Source organism: Pteropus medius, unplaced genomic scaffold (assembly GCF_902729225.1).
Source record: "Pteropus medius unplaced genomic scaffold, Ma_sr-lr_union100, whole genome shotgun sequence".
Classification (NCBI taxonomy): Eukaryota; Metazoa; Chordata; class Mammalia; order Chiroptera; family Pteropodidae; genus Pteropus; species Pteropus medius.
The window spans coordinates 227,182-241,513 of record NW_024351735.1 but is presented as its reverse complement, the minus strand read 5'-3'; the positions used below and the strand labels follow the sequence as shown (position 1 = coordinate 241,513).

Below are 14,332 nucleotides of genomic sequence, written 5' to 3'. Positions count from 1 at the left end.
ATAATGCTGCAGGTGAGTGATGATGATCAGGACCTAATCTGAGTTAGTGGCAAGGAAGATGCAGATGAGGATATGGAGTGGAGGGGAATTTATGAGGTGGAGGGAAAAAGACTTAATGACCAAATGGACATGGGGTGTGAGGCGAGAGAGAATCCAAAGATGTCATTGAGTTTGAGCTTCGGGAAGGTTGCCAACATCTGTTCTGAGAAAGTCTGATGAAGCACTCTTCGTACACTTATAATGGGAATTATCAAAGTAATTAAGCAGTTCTGGAGCCTAACTAAGCACTAGGGAAGTAGGGAAGTGGAGGGGCGAGAGAGGGGGGTGGAGACAGAAAAGGTGGAGACTTTATGAAAATAAAGTCATTATACATAACAAGGTAAACCTGACGACTGTAAATGAAAGTCCCAGACCTCAAGGCTGAGGATCAGAGGAGCAACTTGATATTTTTTCCCTATAAATAGTGCACCTTCTTCTAGAAAGATTGATCACTGGTTTTGTTTGGTTTTCAGATTATAAACTGCAGCAGGCACCACATCATATTAAACTTACTTTTGTGGCTAACTTCCAACTAGTTGTGAACTCTTAGAGATTAAGAGCTGGATTCACCTTTAGCCTTAAAGCTTAGCACAGCACCTGGAACTTAGAAGGTCCTTAATAAATATTGTTCAGGTTACTGCTTCAGGCATAAATGTAGACAGGAACAATTTCTTGACAGAAGAGAGTACTTTAATTCACTTAAGATTCATCTCTGCACTAATCTTGCCTAAGATGCTTGGCAAAAGAATATGTTGGTTGAGGGAGTGCAGGAGGGTGAATGGTTTTATAAATGAAGACAGATTATAGTATTATAATGTTGTTCTTTTATTGTGTGTGTGTATGTGCCATTGAGTCAGTTCTGACTCCTGACGACTTTATAAATAAGTAATATCCACAATGTCCTGTCCTCAACAGCCCTGCTCAGCTCCTGTAGACTCATGCCTAATGTTCTTTTATTATGTCTCTAATATATCATAAAAGAAAAAAAACCTCACTAAAGAAATAGTAGAAAGAAGAATGTGTGGTGCCTCCAATTAATATAATGGGTATCTCAATTTAGCTATAAGAGAGAGTCAGTCATGCCTGGGCCTATCTATTGAATTGTTGAGAGCGGCTGCCAGAAGTTTGTTTGCATATGGATTGAGGGTCCTCATAGGAGAGTTTCATTCTGAAGAAAATAGTTGCCTGGCAACAAGAGTTTGACCCATGGAGACAGCCTTACCCAACAGAGGAGCAAGGAAGCCGGAGTACAGTGTGGTGTCTGTCATCTACGTCCATCTCCCAGCTGGATGACATAAATATGTGCCTCATGCCTAAGTGCTGCAAAGAGCGGGGAGTCTAAATGTAAAAAGGTGGAGAAAAATGAACCTGCTTTACTAATTTCCTTTTAAAACATTAGAGTACAATGCTGAGCTTCAGGATCCATCTGTTAGGCTAAACTCTAAATGGAAGAGAACACAACTCCCCTTTTCTTATTAAAAATCTTTTTGGTACTGGGGTGCCACCAAAGCATTTGTTATAGTGGTTGGCAGAGTAACAACAGTGCCCAGGGAAGACTTTGATGCCCAGTGAAGCATTAAGAATCAATGCCTGTAGGATATGGCAGTGTCCAGATGATACTCATTAGGACATGTCTGCACCTGAAATGTAAGAGCAGAGGGACAAAGTGGTCCTCAACAGAGGGCTTATGAGAAATTGTTGCATCCAATGAACCAGTAGTACCAGGAGTAGATGGCAATGCCAGTGAGGGAGCTGTCAAATGATTCTAGAACACTAGTATAAGCCTAAATGAAATAACTGCTACGGGACTTGATCAGATCATGGATCTCTAGTCCAGGATGTTAGAGAGCCAGCATCTCATAGCTGTGCTTGAAAAGTCGTTGCTAGTTGGTTTTTCTTTTCTAAATTGAATTATTTTTTTATTCGCTACAATGCTCTCTTAAATAAATTATTTCACAAACTGAGGAATCTTACATTAATTCAAAAATTTAGTTTATTTAATTTTTTCCCTAATTTATTCCCACAGAGAATTAAGTTACCTTATAAGAATGCAAACAGTAAGCAAGATAAAATAAATTAAGAACAAGTGAAACGATGAAAACGTATTTAATCCTCCTCTCTTTAAATTTTAAGTTGAGATTTCAACTATAGCCATAGTGTAGATTCATGCTCCTTTTTGTTCCTATAACTTCCAAGCTCTTTTGCTATTCAGTATAGTATTTATCCTCACCCCCACCATCCAGAAAGAAAAGCATTATTATCTTAATTTAGGAGACCGAGATGCCAGTGCTCAGATAGGACAAATGACTTCTATAAATTGTACCAAGAATCGCTAGCTTTTCCTAACTTGTTTTTTTTTATTCCTTCTTTTACCTGATAGAATAACACAGAGGAAGTGGTTCTGTGAAATAAACTGAAGTGCATCTCTTACACTCAATGTGATCAATAAGTGTGCAATGTACCCTATGGAATTGATAGCTCTGTCAGGGCCAGGAGAGGCACTTACTGAGATGCCCAAAGCGAGCATTGATTTCAAAACCTTATCAAGTAAGGAAAAATTAATAATAATACTGTTAGAGTCAACAAAAATTTACTATTTTATATTATATTTATATTAAATATTTTTAAAATATTTGATATTTAATATTAATATTTTATATTTTATAATTTTTTCAAATTTATATAATGGAAAGCATTTTTTTAATAAAAAATATTTTAGTTATGAGTAAGTTTGGGGGATTTAATGTACAGGATGGTGATTATAGTTAATAATACTATATTACATACTGAAAGTTGCTAAGAAAATATATCTTAAATGTTCTCACCACACACGCAAAAATGGTAACTATGTGAAGAGATGGATATATTAACTAACATTATTATGGTAATAATTTTACAGTATATACATATGTCAAGTCATCACATTGTACACCTTAAACTTGCACAATGTTTTATGTCAATTATATCTCAAATAAAGCTGGGGAAAGGAAAGAAAAGAAAGAAAAAACTGACCATCAGACTATGGTTTCAAAATCTGGCTTAGAAAATATGCTCACAAAACATGCGACTTGCCTAGAATTTTCCTTGTGATATCAATACAGAAACGGAGGTGGAGAAAAAGAAAGAATAAGCAACTCTTAGGTAAAGCTTTGACATATGGAAAATTTAACTTGAAGACCTTAACATACCTTTTCTTCTTCTTTTTCCCGAAATGATGTGCCCTTCCCCTCTGAGAGCTCCTGTCCCCTATGACTCCACACCTATTTGGGCTCTGCTCCTGAAAGAGTTTAAAGCAGGCTTCCCTTCAGAGTTGGTTTTTTGGGAGTAGTTGCAGGGAGTGGGTACTCTATCAAAGGTTTTTGGAAGAAAGGCAAATGAAATCTGTGGGTTTGGGAGCCCTACAGAGAGCCCCTGAAGTCACATCATCTTGTTGTTGTCCATCTTAGCTACCTTTAAAGGTCATGAGAACGTAAATATGACCCAAGTGTTAGTGAAGGAACTTGGCAGCACTGTCACAAGGATTACTTTATAGGAGGCCATTTAATAAAGAATGACAGAAATAACTGAGAGTGATCCTTAGGTCTTTGAGTGTATCCACTGCATAGTGCCCTGGTGGCCCACGGGCTTGCATCAAGGACAATTTCGATGGTTGACGTGACAAGGTGGGAGGAGTGTTCACGGTATCTCCCTTGCCTCACAGTTACGAGAATCTTCTCACGGCCCTTTCTTCTCTTCTGTGACATAAAGAGCATTCTCTTTTGTCTGTCAGCTGTTGAACCTTGACAATGTGTGAGGATGACAGGTGAGGCAAGAGCTTCAGTAGCTGGACGAGCTACCTGAAGTCAAACAGCCACCAGACATAGAAAAAGAACAGGTATGGAAAGAAGGAAGAGCGAGAAACGTAAGAGAGCTTTCTAGATCTGAGTTTGTAAGACAAGGTTTTTTTGGAGTTTGGGATGAAGAAAGAGTGAGAATTTGGGGTCCCAGCCATAGGTATAAAAGAAGGGAAGAGAGTAAAATGAAAAAAAAGAAAAAAGAATTGTAAGAATTGTAGGACTTAATTTGCTTTTATATTACTTTTTAGCACCAGAGTAATGTTTCTTTGAATGCAACTATGACAATACTGAGTGGTGGCTCAGGTTTACATGGTTTTATATTTAGAAGCTGTGATAGAAGTCTTCTGCAGAGGTATCTCATGGTTGTAAGTGGGACAGTTTTTTAAAAAGATGTCCTCCAATCCAATATGCTTGTAATAAGAGGTACATCACCAGATAACGACAGAAATCTCTAGAGTACTTGGAGAGGATCGGTGTTCCCATCAGTTCGGTATCTGGTCTTGTAGGAGGAAGTGGGTCTTGGAGACAGTACAGCTTTGATTCCAAGTGAACTTCCTCTCCCAGAAGAGAACAGGACAGCAGGCAGTAGCAGTCTCTGGTTTAGAATATATATTAGACACTCTAGGTTTTGCCATCTCTTTTTCCAGCTCTGTGCTCTGATGCCTCAGCTGGTAATAGCTAATGGCTAATGGCCTCTACTTGCAAACCTCAGAGAATTGTTCTATGACCAGGAGCTTATATCCAGCCATGCTGTCCACCTCATGTTGGTCCAAAGCTAATGACCGAATGGCATAGGAGCATAAGACCTCAGCTTCTTTACTTTCAGGTGGAACAGCAGTCTCCAAGGTCATTTATACTGTTCTCTGTGAGAGCCCGTTGAGGCTAGGACTTCATCAAGATCACACCTTGCTTGCTTTTTTCGTCCTTATTCTACTTCTCTAGTTTCCTTACTGGTTTCTTCTGGGAGATCTTCCTTAATAAATCACTGTATCTAAATCTTTGGCTCAATGTCTGCTCCTTGGACAATACAATTATAAGTGAATGATAAATGACTTGGAGATATTGCAAAGAGGCAAAAGAAAACATTATCTGTCTATTGTTACTATTTCTGTGCTGCTATCTCATGGCCAGTGTATCTGCAAATGCGTGTGGGCTGTGCCATCCAGAAGGGTGGCTTTTCAGGGTTTCTATGGGAACCCTGTCCAAGAGAAATGCCTAACAGCCTACAGTTAACCTGACTTTGCCGTGTGAGCATGGTCCTTTCCTAATGTAAGGGTACCCACTGTTTAAATTTTTGAAAGCAGTGATTATATGATTTGAAAGAAACTGGCTTTATTTGAGACTGAGCTAAAATGATACAATTTATTTTATCTTAAGATTACAAAGAAAGAAAATTTAAAAATACATTGAAGATACGATGCCTAAGATTTAGAAGACTTAAGGAGTTATTCTACTATTTTGGATAAAGCATGTGATCTGTGCTATACATCCCATATCCTGAAACATGGTATTAGTGTACTTCTCTACCTGCCCTAGATAGTATTGGCTAGAATAAGATGATATGTGGGAAAGTCCCCTGTAAACATTGTAATGCTAACAAAATTTGCTAGGAGAATGGGGTCAAAAGGGCAAAAGAGAAAAAAATTAAAATAAATAAATAAAGTACATTACTGAGCAACACTAGAAAATAGCTTACTATTAGCTAGCATTTTGTGATAAAAAAAAAAACAACTTAAAACTACTGATGATTTTTGTCTTCTCATTAGGATTAAATCATAGTGAGATTGACAAGCACACTTACCTATTTCCCCCCCTTTTTTTCTGGTAACTTTAGGGATAACGACTAGAAGTGTATGATTGTTAAGGTGGATAATCCAGAGCAACAGTTTTACCACTAACACCCTTTGTTGAGATATAAGTTTACTAACGATATTTTTATTTCTGGTTAAAAGAAGAGACATGCTTAGAGAATCACTAGACCAAAAATTTATATCGATTCTAAAATATCTTAATTGTTTTCTGAAAAGCAAGTACAGATTTCCTTATTATTCAATCCAGTGAATTCTTACCACCTTCCTGCCTGTGGTAATGAATTTATCTTTGAGTACATATTAAGGAAAGAGACAATACCTGCTTGAAAATTATGATTCATCATATATATGGGAAAATAGAGACAGGGAACTTATGAATGCTTAGTTTAATTTTGAGAACCTAACTGCATGTCAGGTAATAAATCAAAAAATGATTTAGTTCTATTAAAATACAATCCCTCTTATAAAAATATTTCCTATATGTTGAGCAACTGAAGACTGCTACTAAGAAATATCATAAAATCATTAACCTATATGTTTACCAACAATTTGATGAGACAAGGAAGTGTTCAAAATACATTAAAATTTTTTATATCTAGTATTTTAATATTGAAAAATGTATGTTATATATTTCTCATCTTCTATATATGTATAAAAAATATGGTAATGATGTTTCAAGATAAACATAATGGGTATTCCTAGACTGCAGAGTTATAGATATTCATTTTCTTCATTAATTTTTATGTATTTTTTTCAAATTTTCCACAAAGAATGGGCACTCATTTATAAAAGTAAAGATTTTAATGAAAAAAAAAAACAACTTAGTCTAGTAGAACATGTCTAGTTTAGTGTGAGGTTTGAGTGCATTTTGGGCAAGGCTATTTCTCCTCCCATTTTGTAATTTTGTATCCTCTCTCATGGTCTAAGCTCCATGAGGACAGAGACTTTCTTGTCTGTATTGTTCATCACTCTGTAAAGCATAGAGACTTGCACAAGGCAGTCAAAAGATAGATGTTAAATGAATGAATAAATAAATGTAATAATGAGGAGCAAGAGCAGCCTCTCAAGTTAAGGAAGCAACATGAACAGATAGATGGGATTGGAAGAAATCAGTGTTGAACTTCAGAACAGCAGGTACCTCCACGTGGCTGAGGGGATTAAAAGGCAGCAATGGGAACTGGAAGGAGCTCTAGCATCCACTAAATTTCCGCTGTGGGCCATGTGCTGCCCGAGCTTCTGTATGTGGAACACCTTATTCTTATGACATTTTATCCTTATTTTTGCTCATTTATAGATGAGACTGAAGTTCCCTAAGCTTGAGTTGTCCCAAATTGTAAGATCATAAGGGAAGTTAAGATTCGAAGCCAGTGCTCTCCTGTCCCCAAGGAGCCTTCTTGATCCCTGTGCTACAGACAGTGGCTCTGAAGGCCTATCTCAGCACACAGACTCTTAAAGGCAACCTAATGCCACTGTGTTTTGAAAAGAGGATTGATGTGATCTTTAGGGCATGAAGCTGGAGCAAAAGCAACAAATAACTCTTCTCATCCCTCTACCTCAACTCTCTGAATGTTATCTTTATAATACTTTGAACTCACACATTTCTCTACACCTTCGGGTTAATGTACAGAATAGCTTTGGAAAAATGCCATAGTTACTAGGGAGAGATAACCAAAGCATGAATAACTTTTCAGTATGAGTTACCAGCTAGTAAACTCCTGAAGAATCACACACATTTTTTTGGTTGAACTTAGTCACCTTTTTTGGAGAACTATTTCTACTCCAGTCATTCTCTAGTCATTTGATATGCATCGTGAATAAGATGGATACTATATCACTATCTCTGCCTTCTTAGAATCACACTCTAGAAAACAAATTCTTTTTGTTGTAGGTGTTAGAAGTTAGATGAAAAAGTCGCAAAGGGGGTCATGAAGCAGAGTCCAGACAGTGAAGAGAAGCCATGATGGGAGCAAAGGCATTTAAGAGGTATCATGGAGTGATATGAGAATGAAGGAGGAACCCGGGTGGGGAAGGTTCCGGTTTTTGGAGTGATCTGGCCTCCCATCCCTGAGGCAGCAGGACATCACGTTTCCTTTCTATGTACATGCCATCTTGGAATAGAATTAACATAGTAGAACTTCAGCATGAATGTTGCTTGCTTGAGAAAAATGAGCTTTGAATCATTAACAAGGCAATTGCTGCTACATACTAATGATATCATTTCCTGGTCCTGGTCTTTTTACATTAATGAACCCCATGGTGTGGATTGAATGATACAAAAATAATTACATGCTTTAGAGATATTTCTGGGTTTGATTGTTTTATGTTATGCACCACTTGTTTAGATTATGAATTAACTAATAAATCTGTGTTAGTTTCTAAGTTTTAAGATTGAAGGGCTTACTCCTTTCTCTGATACCGAGTTAATGTAACAATCTCTGATGCCAGCAAATGAACACTGAACTATGGCCATTACTGTGATTTACTTAACACACACCTGGTCCCCAAAACTCCCACTCATCTTTCCTAGTGATTGAGAGATTATGTCTCCAGTATTATGAATAATTTATCCTCAATGCAATGTCATTTATTTCTGCTTGTAACACCTAGCATTGTGCACATTAGGCTCAATAAATATGTGTTTCAACTTCAACAATTGTTCATATATACTTGACCCATTTTAGGATTCTATCCTAACAAAATAATTCTAAATATGAGAAAAACCAAAATTATGCCAAAGGATGTTCCTCATATTATTGTGTATGGGGAAAAATTTGGAAATGATCTAAATATACTAATATAAGAAATTATTAAAATAAGTATGGTCCTTTCAGATGTTGAAATACTATATGGTCATATATTTTTTTGCATTAACAAGGAAATATGTCGATGCTAAAATTATGAAAAACCATAGGCAAATTATATAAATATTATTATAATTATTTAAAATATATATAGAAAAAATCTAGAAAAATACTCTAAAATAAAAATAGTGGTTTTGTGTAACGATGCTATTAGAGCTATTTTTTCTTTCTTTATTAAAAATATATTATTTTTAACTTAAAAAAATACTTTTGAAAAAATATTTTCTTGATTTATCCAATAATCAATTACATTCTTATTTCAAGAACTATGCAAATTTCTCTGAAAGTCTGTTGTTGTTTCTGTGAAGCCTGACCACCTGGTAAAATTCTTAGAGATGACAGGTCACTATTTTTCTTTCTCTACCTAGAAAATCTCCAAAACTTGGGTCACTCTTGTCAAAAATAAGCAAAGTCAAACACTAGTCAAAGTGTTAAGGACAGCTTTTATCAGTAACATACTATTGCATGAATTGAACTCAATTTTAATTTGTACAAAGGTGAATGGGTGTTTTAAAGGGAAAATGAAGGTATAAAGAGGGAGGTGAATGGGAATTCTACAGATTCAGGAAAGTGAAAAATTATAAAAAGAAGAAAAGGGGGTTGGTCCATGTGAAATCTATCTGGGTTTGCGAACTGGTACTTCTTGAAGTTAAGTTCCTACCTTATCTTAGAGGCTAAGAGACAGAGGCCTTCTCTTCAAGGGTTGGCTAGAGCAAATAGCAAATTCTTTCAGCAGCCTTCAGTTTTATCAGGCCTGTCAAATCTTGGAAAATCAGTAATACTCTAATAAGCAATCAGATTGTCTCTGGTTTTCTTATTTCTTGCTTTCAATTTTAGTTTATTCTCATACCAACCTGAGTTTCACATTTTAAAACTATAAACAGGAGGGAGATTTATTTCCAGTATAACATAGAGGAAGTCAATAATACTTCCTCCAACAAGCAGTGTGAAGCTAGATAAAACTCTCAAAAATAGGCATTTGAGTGCTCCAGAAATTGACCAAAGACTTACCAAAAAAAAAAACCTAAGTAACATTTATTCATGAAATCTAGTGAACTTCAAATAAAAAGAGCTTGAGCCAGTGTTGTTCTTGTTTAGCTAGTGATTTGACAGGGGATTCCAGAAGGTGAGAGAGCCATATGTGGCTTGATAAGCTCTCCACATATCCCAAACTGATGAGGGGCTATGCACATGCACAGCAGAGACCAGAACGGCCCAAGCCTTCCATGCATCCCTGGCAGATGAAGCCTGTGCACATATGCAGAAGAGATGCAAGAAGACCTCAGTGGAAAATAAAAACCTAGCAGACCTGAAAATGGCTTGAACTTTGAATGCGTTCTGCAATCTATTAGCAGAGAGTGGAAACCTTACTGGAGGTTAAACAACCTCTGACCAATCTTCGGCTGAGTACCAAGCTATGCAGAACAACAAACTAGAAGCTAGGCTTAGAAATAAAAATAGATACACTGAGCGGAGACATTAACAGCTACCTAATGTGGGAGGAGGGAGACTTCACAGATTTAATCTAGGCAAGGTACTAAACAAACAATCAAAACAACAAAAGCCTCAGAGGAGGAAATCAGAATCTAAAACCACTACGATGTGTTATCTAAAATGTCCAGTAGTCAACAAAATATACACAGCATACAAAGAAACAAGAAAGTATGGCCTACACCAAGGAAAAAAATGTCAGTCAATAGAAACTATCTCTGAGTCTCAGATGTTGAATTTAGTGTACAAAGACTTGAAAGCAGTCGTTAAATATATATTCAAACAGCGAAAGGAAACTATGTTTGAAGAATTAAAGGAAAGTATGATGACAGTGACTCATGAATAAAGAATCTCTAAATAAAGTAAAAAATATTGGAAATTTTGGAGTTGAAATATACAATAACAAAAATGAATAATTTGCAATGAGCTCAACCATATATTTCAGATAGAGTGAGAAAGAATCAATGAACTTGAAGATAATATAAATTATTCAATCTAATAAACAAAGAGGAAAAGCTAGAAAAAAACAGAACTTCAGAGACCTGTGAAAAATCAGGAATACCAAGAAACATATAATGGGAATACTAAGAAGAGAAGAAAGACACAAAAAGTCAGAAAAACTATTTGGAGGAAGGCTGGTGAGACATACCCAATTTGATGAAAAACATTTATTCATAAATCTAAGAAACCAATGAATCTTAAGTAGTATAAACAGAAAGCCGTATCTAGACACATAATAGTCAAACTATTGAGAGCCAGAGAAAAACTCTTGAAATCAGAAAGAGAAAAATGACTCATCATATAAAGGTAAATAACAGTATGGTTAATAGCTGAATTCTTATTTGAAACCATAGAGGTCAGAAGATAGTAGAAAGACATATTCAAAGTGCTGAATAAAATATCAAACTAAAAAATAAAATTTTAAAAATGACATAAAAACAGTTCTCTTTAGAAAAAAACTGTAAACCAAGAATTCTATATCCAGAAAAAATTATCTTTCAAAAATGAAGGCGAAATAAAGGCAGTCTGAGATAAGAGAATTCAGTGCTCACAGATCTACCACATAACTTAGTCTTTCAGGCTAAAAGAAATTAACATCAGACCATAACACAAATCCTAGGAAACTACTCCCCTTTCAAAGCCTACGAGATGATATAAGATTAATATGCAAAAATCAATTATAATTTCATAATTTTATATACTAGCAATGAACAATCCAAAAATAAAATTAAGAGAACAATTTTATTTATAATAACATCAAAAACAATATATATTAAGAGTAAATTTAACAAAAAAGGTCCAAGACTATGTACCAAAATTATAAAATATTGTTAAGAGAATATTAGGAAGGTCTAATTTTATGGAGAGGAATTCCAGATTCATGTATTAGACCACATGATATTGTTAAAATGACATTCTCCCTGAATGGACCCAAAGATCCAATACAATTCTTTTTAAAATCCCAGCAGACCTCTTTAGAAATTGACTTGATTCTAAAGTGTATGTGAAAATACGAAAGGCTTATAATATCCCAAACAATCTTGAATAAAAAATAAAGTTTGAAAACTTATGCTATATAATTTCAAAACCTACTATGGTGCTACAGTAATCAAGAGAGTGTGGTATATCACAGGGATAGATATAGAGATCGATGAGAAAAAAATTTAGAGTTCAGAAATAAATCCTTATGTGTGTGACCAATTGGTTCTTTACAACAGAGAAATGAAAGTCTTCAACAAATGATATAATTAGACATCATATGAAAAAAGATTAATTTAAATCCTTACATGATACATATAAAAATTACCTAAAAATAAATTATACACTTAAATGTAAGTGCTAAACTATACCACTTCTAGAAAAAAAAAATAGAAGAAAATATTAGTGACTTTGCCAAAACCATGAGCTATGAAAGAAAAAAATTGTTTATAATAAAATAAAATAAAATAAAAAATGTTTACATTTCAAAAGATGCCATTAAGAAAGTAAGAAGACAAGACACTGTACAGGAGAAAATATTTTCAGATCTTTTATCTGATAAGGGATTTATATTCATGGAATATAACTTATGAATTAATAATAAGAAGAATCATCCCCAAAAATGAGCAAAAGTCTTGAATAGACATTTCCTCAAAGACGTACAAGTTACTATATATGCATGAAAAGGTGCTCAACATTATTAGTCAGATAGGAAACAGATATTAAAACCACAACAAACACTGCTTTACACATACTAGAATGACCATAATCAAAAAGTCAAAAACCAAATGTTGGCAAAAATGTAGGGAAACTGGTGGAAACATAAAACGGAATAAAACTTTGGAAAAGTTTAGCAATTTCTTAAAAAGGTGCACAAAAACTTATCATATGACCCAGAAGTTCTATTATTAAGAATCTACTCAAGAAAATAAAGACATATGTCTACATACAGATTTGTACTTGACTGTTCACAGCAGGATTATTCCTAAGAGTCAAAAACTGACAACAGTCCAAACGTTCATAAATTGGTGAATGAATAAACAAAATGTGGTGTATCCGTACAATGAAATACTATTTGGTAATTCAAAGGAATGAAATACTGATGTATACTACAAAATGGATGAAATACAAAACAATTATGATAGGCACAAAAGACTATGTATCATATGCTTCCTTTTAAAGAAATATTCAGAAAAGGCAAATTTATAAAGACAGAAATGGAGCAGTGGTTGCCTGGGGCTACAGAGGAAGCCGAGACTGACTGAAAACATGCTACAGAAAATTTTGGGGGGTGGTAGAAGAGTTCTAAACTTGGATTATGGTAATGGTTGCACAACTTCATAAATTTACTAAAAATCATTGCATTGTAAAATTATAATGCTTGAATTATATGGTATACATAATACATCTCAATTTAAAAAGTAAAAAAATAATGTGAACTTAAAACAAAAAAAGGAAGACGATGAAAAGGAGAAAAGGGGCTCTCAGCCCTGAAGCGTTCGTTCTTCCAGGATGTTAATGGGAAAAGCTGATTCATTGTACTGTTTGGGGTGGAAAGTTTGTAGCCCTGTCAACTTGGGCTAGAACAGGGAGATTGTTCTACCTTGAATAATCTGTTGTGTTAGTTCTTGAATCTGCTATAATGGTCGTGGCTTTTGTTTACCTTGGGCTCATAATTCAGCACCGTATAGTCTCTTTCAGAGTCTAGACTTCAAGATAGCATAAACTGACTTTTTTGCCTCTGATTCCTAGAGAATGAGGCAGCGACAAGCACGAAAGTAGTGCGGGAACGTCACCATCAAGAGTCGGGGATGAGGGTAATCGCACAAAGGCAGCAGCGAAGTATGCATGGGAGCTGAAAGGAAAAAGATGACAGGTGACAAGTAAAGAAGATAGTAGAGGTGGAAACGAGAGGTCTGGCAGGTGGCCTGCGTCATCACATTTAGGAAGTTTCAAAGGAGCAGGGAGTGTTTTCCTTCCACAAGGCTGCTCTACCCTGTGAAAGATCACTGCTGGCTTGAAAGACTGCTTGGGATACATTCCAGGTCACAATCGTCATTGTCACCTGCTGTATAAACAGCTGAAGGTCACGAGTGCATGCACATGGCTGTCATTTTATGCTCTTGCTGTAAAGAAGAAACATTCATAAGGAAATCCATCTGAAAGGCATAGAGATGGGAGGAATTCCAAATCATTTCCAGGACACATTTCTACCAAGATATTTCCTGAACCACCGAAAACTCAGTATTACTCAATCTCTGCACGGATAAAGTATATTTTTTATAATAGAGGCAATAAATGTTCATTTTGGAAAATTTGAAAACATAAAGTAGAAGGGAACAGTTATGCGTAATCCTATCACCGAAGTAGCCATTAACATGTTTACGCAGTTCTTAGCTTTTTATTTATGCAGATATTCTGAGTTGTGGAGTTGTGATTATAATGTACACAGATTTTATGTTTTCGTTGTCATTTATTCATATTCATTTTCTATGGTATTGTTAGTGCTTAGTAAACATCATTTTTCATAGTTGCCTGATTAAAATCTTTTTGTTCTCAGTTTTCTGGCTATCATAAATGATATCAGAAGGAAGATTTTGTGTATAAATATTTTTTCTACATATTTCAGAATACTTACTTAGGATAGATGCCCAGAATAGAATTAGTGGGTTAAAGTGGAAAAACATTTAAGGCACTTGGTTTGTAGCTTTGATTTTTTTTTCCTAAATAGTTCAGGCCCAATGGCAATGCTTGTGTTCTTTTCACTCTACCCTCATTGGCATTGTGTATTATCATTTAAGAAGTTATTTGCTAA

At 35.3% G+C, this 14,332-nt stretch overlaps 1 long non-coding RNA gene across 1 annotated transcript; it reads left to right on the top strand.

Moving 5' to 3' along the window:
- The first annotated feature begins 7,498 nt into the window (after positions 1 to 7,498).
- Positions 7,499 to 14,076, top strand: LOC120589088 (uncharacterized). Its single transcript, XR_005649383.1, has 2 exons — positions 7,499 to 7,669; positions 13,270 to 14,076. It is a non-coding gene; the product is annotated as an uncharacterized LOC120589088 (long non-coding RNA).
- The last annotated feature ends 256 nt before the right edge of the window (positions 14,077 to 14,332 follow it).